The sequence below is a fragment of the Crocuta crocuta genome, unplaced genomic scaffold (genome assembly GCF_008692635.1).
Source record: "Crocuta crocuta isolate KB4526 unplaced genomic scaffold, BGI_CrCroc_1.0 scaffold391, whole genome shotgun sequence".
NCBI lineage: Eukaryota > Metazoa > Chordata > Mammalia > Carnivora > Hyaenidae > Crocuta > Crocuta crocuta.
This window is the reverse complement of record NW_027529586.1, coordinates 107,989-125,211: the sequence shown is the minus strand read 5'-3', so window position 1 is coordinate 125,211 and position 17,223 is coordinate 107,989. Positions and strand designations below refer to the sequence as shown.

Sequence of the window (17,223 nt, the reverse complement as noted above, 5' to 3'; positions counted from 1 at the left end):
GTAAGTTTGTCAGAATTGTAAAATGGCAGTTCAGGAATTGCAGAGGGAGGATTTGGTATTGGTATTAACAACTTGGCTTGGGCTTAAGCCAATTAAGATCTCAACCCATCCTGACATCAGCTTGAAATTCAGGATCTCAAGTTCTACATCCGGACTGCATCTGCACCAAATGAAAAGGCAACCTGTGGAATGGGAGAAAATAATTGCAAGGCTTATACCTCACAAAGGGTTAATACCCAGAATATATGAGGAACTTTGCAACCAAATAGCAAAAAACAAAACGAAACAAAAACCTGATTTAAAAAATGCAATGTGCCTGAAGAGACATTTTCCAAAGAAGATATACAAATGGCCAGTAGAAACATGGAGGGGTGCTCAACAGGGACAGGCAAATCAGAACCACAATGAGGGGTGCCTGGGTGGTTCAGTTGGTTAAGCAACTGACTTCAGGTAGTGTCATGATCTCATGGCTCAAAGGTTCATGAATTCGATCCCCAAATTGTGCTCTGTGTTGACAGCTCAGATGCTGGAGCCTGCTTCAGATTCTATCTCCCTTTCTCTCTGCCTCTTCCCTGCTGGCTCTCTCTCTCTCTCTGTAAAATAAATAAACATTAAAAATTTAAAAAAACACCCCACAATGAGATATTGCCTCATACTTGTTAGAATGGATTTATCAAAAAGAAAAGAGATTACATGGCTCAGTCGGTTAAGTGTCTGACTCTTGATTTTGGCTCAGGTCACGACCTCACCGTTCCTGGGAATGAGCCTCGGGTTGGGCTCTGTGCTGTCAGCTCAGAGCCTTCTTGGGATTCTCTCTCCATCTCTCTCTCTGCCCCTTCTCCACTTGTGAACACACACTGTCTCTCTCTCTCTCTCTCTCTCTCGATCGAAATAAATAAATAAAACCTTAAAAAAAAAAAGAGGGAGTCCAGTTCACTGTTGTTGTGTATATAAATTGTTTTAGCCATTCTGGAAACAGTATGAAGATTCCTCTAAAAAGGGAAATAGAATTACCATATGTTCCAGACATTCCACTACTGTGTGTGAATCTAAGAATATGAAATCAGAATCTTGAGGAGATATCTACAGTCCCATGTTCACAGAAGTATTATTCACCGTAGCCAAGACATGGAAATAATCTAAGTGTCCATTGATGGATGAATGGAAAAAGAAAATGTGATATATGTACACAAGAGAATATTATTCTGATATAACAAAGAAGAAAATCCTACCAATTGCAACACCATGAGAGGCTTTGAGGGCATTAAGCTAAGCAGAATAAGTCAGACAGAGAAAGACAAATACTGTATGATCTCATTTTATGTGGAATTAAAAAACCCAACTTTTATAAGCCAGAGAATGGTGCTTGCCAGGGCCTGGAGGGTGGGGAAATGGGGAGATGTTAGTCAAAGGACACAAATTTCTAGTTATAAGATGAATAAGTTCTGGGGAGCTAATGTATAGAGGGGTACAGTAGTTAGCAATAATGTATGACATAGACATAGTTGCTGAGAGAGTGAATCTTAAATGTTATCATCGCACACAAAAATTCTAATTATGTGCAGTAGATATGTGTTCGCTACCCTTATTATGGTAATCATTTTGCTTATATGCCAGCAATTCTGGCAGAGGCTGGCTGGATAGTTCTGCTTTATGGGGCATGGACTGAAGTCACTCTGTGGTATTTATCTGAAAACTGAGGAGTCTACAGGATTCTGGGCAGCTTCGTTCATGTTCAGAGTGCCTTGGCAATGGCGACTGGAACGAACCCAACAAGTCCCTCCTGCTATTCAGTTAGATGCAGGATCGCATGCAGGACAGTCAGACTTTTTACATGGTGCTCAGGGACCTCAGTGGTAGAAAGCAGAAGGAGTCAGATCAGTTAAGGGTTATATCAAACTAGCCCAATGTCACTTTCACCATCTTATACTGGTTAGAGCAGGCACACCAAGATTTGTGGTCATGAATCGACAGGTTTGCATTCGGCTGTTGGTGGTGGCCTGGGTTGGTGGTCTTGTGCACTCTATGGTTCAACTTCTCTTTGTGTACATCCATGTTTTGTGGCCCCAATGTCATTGACCACTTCATCTGTGACATGTACCCATTATCAGAACTTGCCTGCACTGACACCTACTCACTGTAGTTGCCAATGGTGAAGCCATTGGCATGGTCATCTTTATCTTTCTATTCATCTCATATGGGCTTATTCTAAATTCTTTTTTTTTATATATATATGTGTGTTTCATTTAGAATTCTATAAATCCACTTTGGTAAATCTCAGCCTGCCAGGATGATGATTTTTTTTTTTTTTTACAAATAGTTTATTGTCAAATTAGTTTCCACATAACACCCAGTGCTCATCCCCACAAGTGCCCTCCTCCATGCCCATCCCTCCTCCCCCCCACATCCATCAGTCCTCAGTTTTTGTCAGCATTCAAGAGTCTCTCATGGTTTGCCTCTCTCCCTTTCCCCCACCATTTCCCCCCTTCTTCTCCCGGTTGGTCCTCTGTTAAGTTCCTCCTAATCCTCCTATACGTGCACACATATGATATTTGTCCTTCTCTGCCTGACTTATTTCGCTCAGCATAACACCCTCAAGGTCCATCCATGTCTAAATTCTTTTAAAAGTCACAGTCCAGAAGGGAGGCACAAAGCCTTGTCTGCCTGCAGCTCCTACACCACAGCGATTGTCCTCGTCCCCCCCCCGCCTTTCTATGTATGTTAAACCTGTTTCCAACTTGTCCATTGATAAATCCATAACTCTAGTTTATATGACTATCTTTCCCATATTAAATCCTTTAATATACACCTTGAGAAGTCCAAAGATGAAAAATGCTATGGAAAAATTCTGGTGTAAAAATGTAACCAAAAATAGAATAAGAATGTGTCACTAACACTGAACACATTTATGATTGTTTATTTATTAAAATATTTTTATGTAATTTCTAGAGAATGAGAGAGAGACAGAGTGTGAGTAAGAGGGCAGAGAGATGGAGACACAGAATCCGAAGCAGGCTCCAGGCTCTGAGCTGTCATCACAGAACCCAACTCAGGGCTAAAACTCAGAAGCTGTGAGATCATGACTCAGCCAAAATCAGACGCTTAGCCAACTGAGCCACCCAGGCACCCCTATGATTAATTCTGAAGCAACAAAAAGGTAGTAAATGCTGACAAGGAATTTAGCCTTTCAATGGACTCTCTAGAGATGTTTCTCTTTAGTTTACACAAAGTCTCTCAAAAAACAGAATAAATTTTCTTTTGAGTTAAGATTCAATGTAATAGGGAAATTCTAGAGGTTGAATAAAAGGCACCGGTATTTGTACTATTACAAGCAAAAAGATAATTAATATCACTTTGTAGCCTTATTTTTCTTTGTTTATATTGAAATAGAGCTTAGAAACAATAGTTTTTAAAAATTTTTAAAATATTTACATAGGGAGAGAAGAGAGAGACAGAGAGACAGAGAGAGAATGAGTGGAGGAAGGGCAGAGAGAGAGAGAGGGAAAGAGAGAATGCCAAGCAGTCTCCATGCTCTCAGAGCTGAGCCCCATGCAGGTCTCCAACTCATGAGTATGAGACCATGACTGGGCTGAAATCAAGATTCAGAAGCTTAACTGACTGTGAAATCCAGGTACCCCAATGGTTTTTAAAATTTTAAGTGTGTTAAACAAGCTACCTTTGAAAATTTGCTTTCACCCAAACTAATGAGAAAGTAATTTGGCTAATACTTAAAATAAATGACTGGTGCCAAAAGAGTGGTTTATAAATTTTAATCTTCATTATTTTACCAGTGCAGCAACTTTCTGTAGGGGCATTATGCACCTTATCTTTAAGATTATTTGAATTCCTCAGGTCAATGCCTATGCTTTTGCAGCTCAGGACATTTATACAGGAGATGTTATTATGTTTAGTTAGATGCTCTCAGTGAGAAAGTTTGTTAAATGGGATGTTGGATGTTTTCCCAGGTTGGGATGAACCTGTATGGGATGGTTGATGATGAAAACAGATTCTAGTTCCTGATCTGAGCACAGAAAACCATACGAATCCATTTATCAACATATTTTAATGCTTTTCCTCATTAGCTGTTATATACATTTTTTGCCATTCTTCAAAGAATGAATAGAATGTCTTATTTTTGTCTTTATGATGCTGAAGATATGGGTAAAAAATGTGTTATTTTGCATAATAGTGTGTTCCCCAAAGTTGAATAGTGTATTCAACTTATGTACTTTGTACTGATAGGCCTAATAATGATTTGCTTTGGTATAAACAAAATTTTGGTTTTCACTCTTATGTAAAAAAAAATCAGCATCAGGTTTTTTGGTTTTTGCTCTTATGTAAGAAAATCAGCAACAGGTTTTTCTGTTGGAACATTGAAAACTAGGAAGAAAATGGAATTGCTTTCCTTGTGATATGGAACATCATTTATGCTTCGAAAGAGTTTTCTTTTTAAAAATTTTTAAATTTATTCTTAAAATTGAAATGCAAGCTAGTTAACATAGAGTGTAATAATAGTTACAGGAATAGAATTTAGTGATTCATCACTGTGTCCTCCTTATTGCCCTTCACCTCTTTAGCCCCTCCCCCTGACACTCTGTCAGTAACCCACAGTTCTTTACATTTAAGAGTCTCTTATGGTTTGTCTCCATCTCTGGTTTTATATTATTTTTGCTTCCCTTCTTGTATGTTTATCTGGTTTGTATACTAAAGTCTACATATGAGTGAAATCATATGATATTTGTCTTTCTCTGAGTGACTTATTTTACTTAGCATAATACACTCTAGTTCCATCCATGTTGTTGCAAATAGCAAGGTTTCATTTTTTTTGATGACTGAGTAATATTTCATTATATATATCTTATTTATCCATTCATCAGTTGATGGACATTTGGGCTCTTTCCATGCTTTGGCTATTGTTGATAGTGCTGCTATAAACATTGGGGTGCATATGCCCATTTGAATCAGCACTCTTGTATCCTTTGGATAAATACCTACTAGTGCAATCGCTGAGTCCTAGGGTAGTTCTATTTTTAATAATTCAAGGAACCTCCATATTATTTTCCAGAATGGCTCCCCCAGTTTGCATTCCCACCATCAGTGCAAAAGGCTTCCTCTTTCTTTGCATCCTTGCCAACATCTGTTGTTGCCCGAGTTGTTCATTTTGCCCATTCTGACAGGTGTGACGTGGTATCTCATTGTGGTTTTAATTATGTTTTAAATTTTACTTCCACTATGGGTAACATACATTGTTATATTAGGTGCAGGTGTACAAGAGAGGAATTCAATATTTCTATACATTACTCAGTGCTCATCGTGAGACGTGTACTCTTTAATCCCCCTTACCTATTTCACCTATCCTCCCACCCATCTCTCTGGTAAGCACCAGTTTGTTCCTATAATTAAGAGCCTGTTTCTTGGTTCCTCTCCCTCTCTCTTTTCTCTTTGCTAATTTCTTTTGTTTATTAAATTCCACAAATGAGTGAAATCATATGGTATATTTCTTTCTCAGACTGACTTATTTTACTTAGCATTATACTCTCTTCATCCATCCATATTGTTGCAAATGGCAAGATATCTTTCTTTTTATGGCTAACATTCCACTGTGTATATGTACACACACACACACACACACACCTAAGTACTTCTTCATCCAGTCATCTATTGATCTATTGATGGACACTNTATATGTACACACACACACACACACACACACACACACACACACACACACCTAACTACTTCTTTATCCAGTCATCTATTGATCTATTGATGGACACTTGGGCTGCTTCCAGAATTTGGCTATTGTAAAGAATGTTTCAATAAACATAGGGGTGCGTGTATCCCTTTGAATTAGTGTTTTGTTATTTTTTGGGTAAATACCCAGTAGTGTGATTACTGGATTATAGGGTAGTCCTATTTATAACATTTTGAGGAAAACCTTTTGTTTCACAAGGGCTGCACCAGTTTGCATTCCCCTCAACAATGCATAGGGATTCCCATTTCACTGTATCCTTGCCAACACTTTTTGTTTCTTGGGTTTCTGACTTTAGCCATCCTGACAGGAGTCAGGTGGCATATCATTGTGGTTTTGATTTGTATTTCCCTGATAATGAGTGATGTTGAGCATCTTTTCATGTGTCTGTTAATCATCTGGATGTTTGCTTTGGAAAAATGTCTATTCATGTTGTCTGCCCATTTTGTAATTGAGTTATTTGGGGTTTTTTGAGGGTAGAGTTTGAAAAGTTCTTTATGAATTTTGGATACTAACTCTGTGTATGATATGTAATTTGCCAGTATCTTCTCCCATTCTGTAGGTTGCCTTTTAGTTTTGTTGATTGTTTTCATCACTGTGCAGAAGCTTTTTATCTGATAAAGTCCCAATAGTTCTTGTTTGCTTTTGTTTCCCCTGCCCTCGGTGACATGTCTAGTAAGAGGTTGTGACTGAGGTCAAACATGCTGCTGCCTGTGTCCCATAGGATTTTTATGGTTTACTGTCTCACATAGGGCTTTCATCCATTTTGATTATAGTTTTGTGTGTGGTGTAATGAAGTGGTCCAGGTTCATTCTTCTGCTTGTTGCCTTACAGTTTTTCCAACACCATTTGTTGAAGAGACTGTCCTTTTTCCATTGGATATTCTTTCATGCTTTGTCAAAAACTAGTTGACTATATAGTTGTGGGTCCATTTCTGGGTTTTCTATTCTGTTTCATTGATCTATGTGTCTATTTTTTGGCAGTAGCATACTGTCTTGATGTCTACAGCTTTGTAATATAGCTTGAATTTTGGAATTGTGATATCTCCAGTTTTGTTTTACTTTTTCAGGATTGCTTTGTCTACTAAGGGTCTTTTGTGATTCCATACAAATTTTAGGATTGTCTACTTTAGCTCTGTGAAAAATGTTGGTGTTATTTTCATAGGAATTGCATTAAATGTGTATATTGCTTTGGGTAGTACAGACATTTTAACAATGTTTGTTCTTCCAATCCGTAACCACAGAATGCTTTTCCATTTTTTTGTGTCCTCTTCGATTTCTTTCATCAGAGTTCTATTGTTTTCAGAGTAGAGATATTTTATTTTTTACTGTTTATTTATTTTGAGAAATAGAGAGACAGAGAGCGCAAACGCTGGGGAGGGGCAGAGAAAGAGAATCCCAAGCAGGCTTCATGTTGACAGTGTAGAGCACGATGGTGTTCCTGATCCCACAAACCATTTGATCATGACCTAAGCCAAAATCAAGAGCCAGACTCTTAACCAATTGAGCCACCCAGGCACGCCCAGAATATAGCTCTTTCACCTCTTTACTTAGGTTTATTCATAGGTATCATATTGTTTTCTGTACAATTGCAAATGGCATTGATTCTTTGATTTCCTTTTCTGCTGCTTTGTTATTGGTGTATAGAAATACAACAGATTTCTCCATGTTGATTTTATATCCTGTGACTTTGCTGAATTCATGTATTAGTTCTAGCAGGTTTTTTTGGTGCAGTCTTTTGGGTTTTCTGCATAGAAAAGCTACGTAGAAAATAGTGTCATCTGCATGTTGTCTGCAAATAATTAAATTTTGACTTCTTCCTTGCTGATTGGATGCCTTTTGTACCTTTTTTATGTCTGATTGCTGATAGGGAGAGTGGATATTCTTGCCTTATTCCTGACCATAGGGGAAAGGCTCTCAGTTTTTCCCTATTGAGGATGATAATAGCTGTGAGTCTTTCATATATGCCCTTTATGATGTTGAGGTATGTTCCATCTATCTCTACATTGTTAATGGCTTTTATCAAGAATGGGTGTTGTATTTTGCCAAATATTTTTTCTGCATCTATTGACAGGATCATATGGTTTTTATCCTTTCTTTTATTAATATCGTGTTGATTGATTTGTTAATATTGAAACAACCCTGCATCCTGGGAACACATCCCATTTGACTTTGGTAAATAATCCCTTTAACGTACTATTGTATTAAATTTGCTAGTATCTTACTGACAATTTTTGCACCCATGTTCATCAGGATATTGAGCTATAAAGCAAAGCATAGGGTGGAAACTTGCCTCCATAGGATAAAAGTGTCCAAGAACAATTAGAGGCAGAAAGCTGCTTTAGGGCAAAAACTCCCAGGGTTAGCTAGTGAAAAGGCTTCCTTGTTAGACTTGAGACAGAATTCTCCAGCAATCTTAAACTTTGGAGATAACAGCTACTTGGCTGTATCTCCTACAGAGAAACATTGTCCATCTGGCATCTGACACCAATGTAATCTCAACTTCTTATGTCACTTGCCTCCCAAATCCTTTGCTTCTTTTTAAAAAAATTTTTAAATGTTTTATTTATTTCTGAGAGAGAAAGACAAAGTGAGCAGGGGAGGCTCAGAGAGAGAAGGAGACACAGAATCCGAAACAGGCTCCAGGCTCCGAGCTGGCAGCTAGCACAGAGCTTGACGCGGGGCTCAAACCCACGAGCTGTGAGATCATGACCTGAGCTGAAATTGGATGCTCAACCGACTGAGCCATCCAGGCGCCCCCCAAATCCTTTGCTTCTTAAACACACAAATTAGTTGTCACTATATTATTGTTTTCTTCTGTACATTCACCACGGTGTGGCAAACCTCTATTTATTGAGAGGTCAATGTATATTCATCTCTATTTATTGAGAGGTCAGTAAATAGAGGCAAAACCCCTATTTGGCATTCTTGTCTCCTCCTGGACATTAGCCTCTTTCATATTCAATTCTGCACCTATGCTCTTGCTGGACAAGAGAGAACTCCAGACTCCAAGTCTGTGACAAGAAGCCACCATTTTTTGAACCCTCTTCACTTCCCCATGAATGTTCTTATTACCTGTTGAAAATCATTTGAACATATATGCAAAGGTTTGTTTCTAGGCTCTGTACTTAATCCATTGTTATATTCATCTTTATGCCAATATCACACTGTTTTATTTTGATTGCTATAGATTTATAGTAAGTTTTAGAACCAGGAAATCATCCAACTGTTCGTTTGTTCTCCAACTTAAATTTTTTTAATGTTTTATTTATTTCTGAGAGAGAGAGAGAGAGAGAGAGAGCGCGAGCATGAGCAGGGGGGGGTCAGAGAGAGAGAGGGAGATACAGAATCTGAAACAGGCTCCAGGCTCTGAGCTGGCTGTCAGCCCGATGCGGGCCTTGAACCCACGAACCATGAGATCATGACCTGAGCCGAAGTTGGACGCCCAACTGACTGAGCCACCCAAGCGCCCCTGTTCTCCAACTTTATACTGGCTGCTTGCAGTGCCTTAAATTTCCACTTGAATTTTAGGATAGATTATCTATTTCAACAAAAAACAGTTTTTGGATTTGGATAGAAATTGTATTAAAACTGCAGATCACTTTAGGTATTTTTGTCATCTCTATAACATAGACTGTATCAGTTCATTAAAGTCTTTCCATGTATTTGTGTCTTCTAGAATATCTTTCAGCAACATTTTGTAGCTTTTCAATATACAAGACTTTTGCTTCTATGTTTCAGTTTATTCATAAGTAGTTTGTTCTTTTCAATAGTGTTGTAAAAGGAGCTGTTAGCTTAATTCCTTCTCTGGGTTGTCATACTTAGTAGCATAGAAATTCAGTGTCTTTTTGAGAAAATAAAACAAAACATAAAATAAAGCAAAATAAAATCTCTAAGAAACTGAGTATAGAAGGAATGTACCTCAACATAAGAAAGGCCATATATGACTGATCCACAGGTAACATCACACTCGACAGGGAAAGGTTGAAAGCTTTCCCAATCAGGAGGAAGATGGGAGTGCTCATGCTCACCCCACCTTTTCAAAATGGTACTGGGATTAAAAAAAATCCCTGTGAAATTTTTAGGGTACTTTAAATAAAGGTCATGGCCATCCGTGCAGTGAGATTATTTTACTTACTTAATTTTTGCTAAATTTTATTCCCTATAAAGGTTTTTCTGGTAGAAAAGTAGCCCCTTTCTATCCTTAGGATCTCAGCTTAAGGATAATCTTTGAAGAAAGTTCTTCCCTGGCCACTTTCTCCACAGGATTCTCCCTGAATACCTTATTTATTGCATTATTAACTGATAAGACAACAATAAGTTTACTAAATTGTCCCCTGATTTTCTGTCTGACTTTATAATGGGGATATAAGGTTCATACAGGAAGGACCTTATACATGATTCCCCACCTCCCATCTTTAGTTGCTGTATTCTCAGTCTTAGCCACTTCCTGTCATTAAATAGGTGCTCCATAAACAAAACTCCTTGAAAGCAAAACCCTTGGAGAGTCATTACATTAAAATTTGTAAATAAATATTTAAAATATTATCTACGTTTCTAGGCAGAGTAAATTGAGTATTAAATAAAACGAAGGAAAAACATTATATGACAAGTGGAGAAATATATGGTAAATTAATCTTCACTGGAACAAAATAACTGGGCTGAAATTTTATACTTGACTGGCAGAGGTCACATAATGGTTTTAAAGCTATTTTTTGCTCCACATTATATCTTATAGGCCCTCATTATGTGATTTAGTCTAGTAATATCTTTACATTTAGATGTACTTTCAAACTTCTGCGAAAATCTGATGGAATGGTGTAATTAAGCAGGAATCAGTCTTGGACACTTTCTAATCCTAGGACTTAATGAGGAATGTGGTCGGAAAGGATAAAATGTCCAGTGTTCTTTGCCTGAACGGAGAAGATGCTAGAACTGATCAAATTTTCAGGGGGTCCTTCTTAGGTTTAAAATATTGCTTAAGAAAAAGTACAAGAGTGTCTCGAAATTTCAAGCCAACTATTCTGCCCAAATCAACACTATAGAAAGAGAAGGACTCACTAACTGAATGGTATTTTCTATTTGGAAATTAGTAGGAAAGATGTTACTTGAGAAGAATGTCCCTGGGAACTGGCTGGTGGCTATCTTCTTATGTAAGGATAGGAGTTCCTTGTCTTTTTGATAAATTATCCTATTGTGATAAATTTTTGTTTTTCTGTGTAGACCATGGAATTCCTAGGAAGTCATCTACAGTGCAAATAAAAGCAATCTTCTGAATAAGCAGGAAACTCCATGGAGGAAATGGATATAAATAAATGGAAATAAAATATATCCTCAAGTAATAATGCAGCCTTTTTGCCCTCTCTTGTCAAACCGGATGACAGAGGAAATCCATATGGTTGGAAATGAGTGAAAAGTGTTCCTTCAGATTGTGGATTTGCCTTCAGGAGGTAAGACTAACAATAATAGTGGAAACCAGGCTTTGCAATTGTGTTGACCAGCTTTATTATGTAAAAATTTGGTTTTGTAAGTACTGAACTTATATCCAATTGGAGATGTCCAAAGTGGGAGGTGTTACATATTTGAAGGTAAGGGAGAGACACAATAATGGGGTGCTTCCACATGTGGTGGTCAGAAAAATGGGGCATATCCAACCAAAGACTGTAAGAAAAAGGTCTCAGGGAGGGAAGAGACAATCCTGGCAGTGACCTTCCATTCCTAATTTGATACACTCACTTTGAATATTTCAGTTGCCTTAAATGCCTCTCAAGTCTTTCACTTTTGTGGCTTTATAAACTATGCACCTTTTCATCGAATTCCCTTGCCCTCTTTTCTTGTCCTTCCTCTTTTCCTTTAAAATTCAGCTAAAACATTATTTTCTCTGGGGAGCCTCCTCTAATTCCTGTTTGGTTGATATATTCCTACCCCAGGATCTTTGCATTGTGCAGCTATTTTTATAATGTCACTCATTACCTTGGTGATTATTATGTAAGATATCACTGAGTGTAGGAAACCACGGCTTATTCAATTTGGAAATCACAGCATCTCTGAAGCATTTGCCACAAACAGCTACTTCCACATTCTTTTATTTGTATGAATGAATAGAAGATTAATCTTCTAATGCATTTAAAAGTTTCCCTCTTGTTTTGTAGATCATCTGCTTCTAATGTGGGAAGTCAGCTCCTCTGCAGACTGGATGGAACCAAGAAACAATATAACTTACTTTGTCCTCTTAGGCCTCACACAGGATGGAAAGGAACAGAAGGTCCTTTCTGTTATGTTCTTGCTCTTCTATATTTTGACCGTGGTGGGCAACCTGCTCATTGTGGTGACTATAGCTCTCAGTAAGACCCTGGGCTCGCCTATGTACTTGTTTCTTGCTAACTTATCTTTTATGGATGTCACTTATTCCTCTTGCATTCTCACCAGATTGATTTCAGACTTGTTCTTTGGGGGAAAATACCATAACCTTTCAATCTTGTATGACCCAGCTATTTACAGAGCACCTTTTTGGTGGATCAGAGGTCTTTCTTCTGCTGGTGATGGCCTATGACCGCATTGTGGCCATCTGTAAGCCCTTGCATTATTTGGTCATGATGAGGTAATGGTGTGTGTTGTGTTGGTGGTGGAGGTTTTCTGCATTTGGTAATTCAAGTTAGCACAATTTATAGTCTCCCATTCTGTGGTCCCAATGTTATTGATCATTATTTCTGTGACATGTACCCCTTACTGAGACTTGTCTATACTGACACGCATGTCATTGACCTGTTAGTGATGGCCAATGGAGGGATGATCTCCACTACTGTGTTTGCGCTCTTGCTCTTCTCTTGTGGTATCATCTTGCACTCTCTGAAGAACCTTAGTCCAGAATGGAGGCGGAAAGCCCTCCAGACCTGTGGTTCCCACATCACCGTGGTGATCTTCTTCTTTGTTCCATGTATTTTCATGTACGTGAGACCTGCTAAGACCTTCCCCATTGACAAATCGTTGAGTGTGTTTTATACGGTCATAACCCCCATGCTGAACCCCTTGATCTACACTCTGAGAAATTCTAAGATGACAAATGCTGTGAAGCAGCTCTGGAGAAGGAAGTCATGTGAAGCAGTAATGAACACATCATCCATCATGAAGGGAGTAACTTAGCATTAGGGCCAATCTCCTCAAATGTTGAAGTCCTTTTTACTGTAAATGCTTTCACAGTTGGAGTCAATAAATAATGTGCATTGAAAATGTAAATGAAATATTTTATGGAGTTACACTAATTCATAATTAGTCACTCCATTTCCTTTATTACTTTCATTTTCATACTTTATTTCTATTCTGATTCTTGTCTTTCATTTACATTCTTTTCATTGTCAAATTATTTGTTGCTATATAGACTATCTTCTCTATTCAATTTCTTTTCATTACATATGAAATTTTTAGTGTAATATTTTATTTTGTAAAAAAAATGTTTATTTTGTGTGTGTGTAAGAGAAGGAGAGAAAGAGAGAGAGAGAGAGAGAGCAGGGAAGGGGCAGAGAGAGAAAATCCCATGTAGGTTCTGTGCTGTCAGGATAGATCCTGATGTGGGGCTCATGAGAACATGACCTTAGCTGAAATTATGAGTTGGCGCTTAGCCAACTTATCCACCTAGGCACCCGAACATTCCATAATATATTTGCAAGTATGGTAGGTAATAATTACTATTAAAAATAAAGTCCATACTAAGGGGATATGATATATAATAAACATCCTACCCATCTCTCATCAGAGTCTCCCCGTTATTATATTTGCAGTTATTATTCTAAGATTATTATGTTTCTAAGACTGTTCAGTTAATAATCCTTGCTAATAAAATCATATTTTCATATATGTGCTTGTGTTTATGTCTCTGTGTATAACTTGTGCATTTGCTACTCAGTCTCTGAAGATCTTTCCATATCAGTCTATGGATGTAACTCATTCTCAGGTTCCTCAACCTGCCTAAAACTTCTTTATAAAGATACAGTAAAATAGTGTTTCCAGTCCTTTTCATGTTGCTGAATCTTTTTCTATGATCAATAACTCTGCAGTGACGTCTTTTTGAAAATATTCAAGAATGGGTTTTAGAAGTGGAATTGTTCCATCAATTGGTATGAGTATTTAAAATTGTTGACAATACAGTTATTTTCTAGACTGAGCTATTCCCTCAGTCTAGAAAACACCTGTTTGTGTACAGTGCTTGACACAACTTGTGCTTGACACAACTTGTGCTTGACAAACATTTATGGCATTTGAGAGTCTGATTAAAGAAATTGTGTTTCATTTGTGTTACTTGAATTGAAATTCAATAACTATAATTGAATTTGAGAATCTATTCATATGTTTAAATTTATTATATTCCTCTTTTGTGGGTTATCTATTAATAACTTTTACCTGTTTTATTTGATTGCTGATCTTTTCCATGTGGATGTGTATGGTTTAGTCATGCACTGAAGAAGTTATCCCTTTCACCATTGTATGTGTAAGTATTATTTTTCCAGCCTATAATTGGGTTTGGATGTTTTTATACTTTAGAGAATATATTTGGTCATGTAGAAATATTATTACATTTACATAATCAAATCTCTTAATACTTTCTTTGGCTTTTATATCTTGCTCAGAACATCTTTCCCTATTTCAGTGTTAACAAAATATCCTTCCACAGGCTTTCCAACATTTAATATTTTAACTGTTTTGTGGTCTTATATTTTATGTTAATTTTTTTGATCCATCTACACTTTGACGTAAGGAGTTAATTAAGGATTAAATTTTATTTATTTTTCAAGGAGGGTATTTGTAGAGATGTATACTTTCTTTTTCCCCACTGCTTTTTTTTTTTNAAGTTTAGTTAATATTTTCAATATGATTTGATTTAGAAGAGCTAATATCTTTAGAGAATTGAGAATTCTTTAAAAAATTTTTAAATGTTTATTTATCTTTGAGAGAGAGAAAGGGAGACAGGATGAGCCGTGGAGGGGCAGAGAGAGACACACACAGAGTCCTAAGCAAGCTCCAGGCTCTGAACTACACTAACAGTGCAGAGCCTGACGTGGGGCTCATACTTACGAACCACGAGTCATAACCTGAGCCGAAGTCGGGCGCTCAGCTAACTGTACCACCCACGCGCTGGAGAATTGAGAGTTCTTATCCAAAAACTGGGTAGGTATTTTCACTTAACAAACTTTCTTTGATATTCATATAGACCCACTATGTTTCTTTCTCTTTTTTTTTAACAAATAATTTATTGTCAAGTTGGTTTCCACTATGTTTCTTTATATATTTAGTCTTTTTTAAAATTTAATGCTGTTTTGCAAATAAAATCTTCNGCACAGAGCCCGACGCGGGGCTCGAACCCACGAACCGCGAGATCATGACCTAAGCGAAAGTCGGACGCTTAACCGACTAAGCCACCCAGGCGCCCCCCCACTGCTTTAATATCTTTAGTTTGTATTCTAAATTATGGCATGTACCTACATTCAATTAAGACTCCATTATTTTCCATTTATTTTTTTTTATTTATGTGCCATTTACAACACAATGTAATATACTTTGTTTATAAGACACTTTGATATCTGATAAGCTTAGTACTCCGTCATACTATTCCTTATCAGAACTGTGTCTATTCATTCATATTTATGTTTTAACATTAAAATTTAATAGGCTACTCTAGTGAAAACTAAGTTTAGTTAATATTTTCAATATGATTTGATTTAGAAGAGCTAATATCTTTAGAGAATTGAGAATTCTTTAAAAAAATTTTTAAATGTTTATTTATCTTTGAGAGAGAGAGAGAAAGGGAGACAGGATGAGCCGTGGAGGGGCAGAGAGAGACACACACAGAGTCCTAAGCAAGCTCCAGGCTCTGAACTACACTAACAGTGCAGAGCCTGACGTGGGGCTCATACTTACGAACCACGAGTCATAACCTGAGCCGAAGTCGGGCGCTCAGCTAACTGTACCACCCACGCGCTGGAGAATTGAGAGTTCTTATCCAAAAACTGGGTAGGTATTTTCACTTAACAAACTTTCTTTGATATTCATATAGACCCACTATGTTTCTTTCTCTTTTTTTTTAACAAATAATTTATTGTCAAGTTGGTTTCCACTATGTTTCTTTATATATTTAGTCTTTTTTTAAATTTAATGCTGTTTTGCAAATAAAATCTNTTTATTTATCTTTGAGAGAGAGAGAGAAAGGGAGACAGGATGAGCCGTGGAGGGGCAGAGAGAGACACACACAGAGTCCTAAGCAAGCTCCAGGCTCTGAACTACACTAACAGTGCAGAGCCTGACGTGGGGCTCATACTTACGAACCACGAGTCATAACCTGAGCCGAAGTCGGGCGCTCAGCTAACTGTACCACCCACGCGCTGGAGAATTGAGAGTTCTTATCCAAAAACTGGGTAGGTATTTTCACTTAACAAACTTTCTTTGATATTCATATAGACCCACTATGTTTCTTTCTCTTTTTTTTTAACAAATAATTTATTGTCAAGTTGGTTTCCACTATGTTTCTTTATATATTTAGTCTTTTTTTAAATTTAATGCTGTTTTGCAAATAAAATCTTGTTTTCCAAGTGTCTATTGTTTCACTGTAGAAAATCTGTTTTTTTCCACTTTTTAATTAGATATAATCTTCACAGGAAGTAGTAAGTTGAGCATTCTTTATGTATTTTAAAAGCAAGCCCATGGGGCGCCTGGGTGGCTCAGTCAGTTAAGTGTCAGACTTTAGCTCAGGTCATGATCTCACAGTTTGTGAGTTCAAGCCCCACATCAGGCTATGTGCTGACAGCTCAGAGCCTGGAGTCAGCCTCATATTCTGTGTCTCCCTTCCTCTCTGCCCCTTCCCCTGCTCATGCTCTCTCTCTCTCTCTCTATTTCAAAAATAAACATTAAAAATTTTTTTAAAGCAAGCCCTTCATCAGATATAATTTGCAAACATATAAACTACAAAGATTTTCTTGCAGTCTATATCTTGTCTTTTCATTTTTAATTATCTTCTGAAATGCAGAATTTCTGTTATAGAGTCCAATTCATTTCTTTAATTGATCATGCTTTTGTGCCAAATGTATGATTTTATAAAACCCTTTTAAACTGTTATTTAAAGTTTAGCCTATTACTAGCAGCAAATGATATTTCTAGGTTTTCTCTATCTTTGTCACAACCTGGTATTGTCAAATTTTTAACACTGTCCTTTGAATAGGTCAGTAGTGATACCTTGATGTGATTTTACTTTGCATTTCCTGAATAGCCAGATATATTGAACAATTTTTGTAGTTTCTTTTGCCCTTTATTTATCTTCTTTGGTGAAATGCCTGTTTAGTTCTTTTGACCATTGTATAGTAGGTTATTATTATTGAAAGTTGGGACTTCTTTATGTATTTCAAAACAAACCCTTTATCAGATATATATTTGCAAATATTTTCTTGCAGTCTGTATCTTGTCTTCTCATTTTCTTTAAAATATCCT

At 37.1% G+C, this 17,223-nt stretch overlaps 2 pseudogenes; both read left to right on the top strand.

Annotated features, from left to right (window-relative positions):
• Positions 1–1,962: 1,962 nt before the first annotated feature.
• On the top strand, positions 1,963–2,894 carry LOC144229635 (olfactory receptor 4A16-like; annotated as a pseudogene).
• Positions 2,895–11,947: 9,053 nt separating this feature from the next.
• LOC144229634 (olfactory receptor 4A47-like) lies at positions 11,948–12,894 on the top strand (annotated as a pseudogene).
• Positions 12,895–17,223: the final 4,329 nt, after the last annotated feature.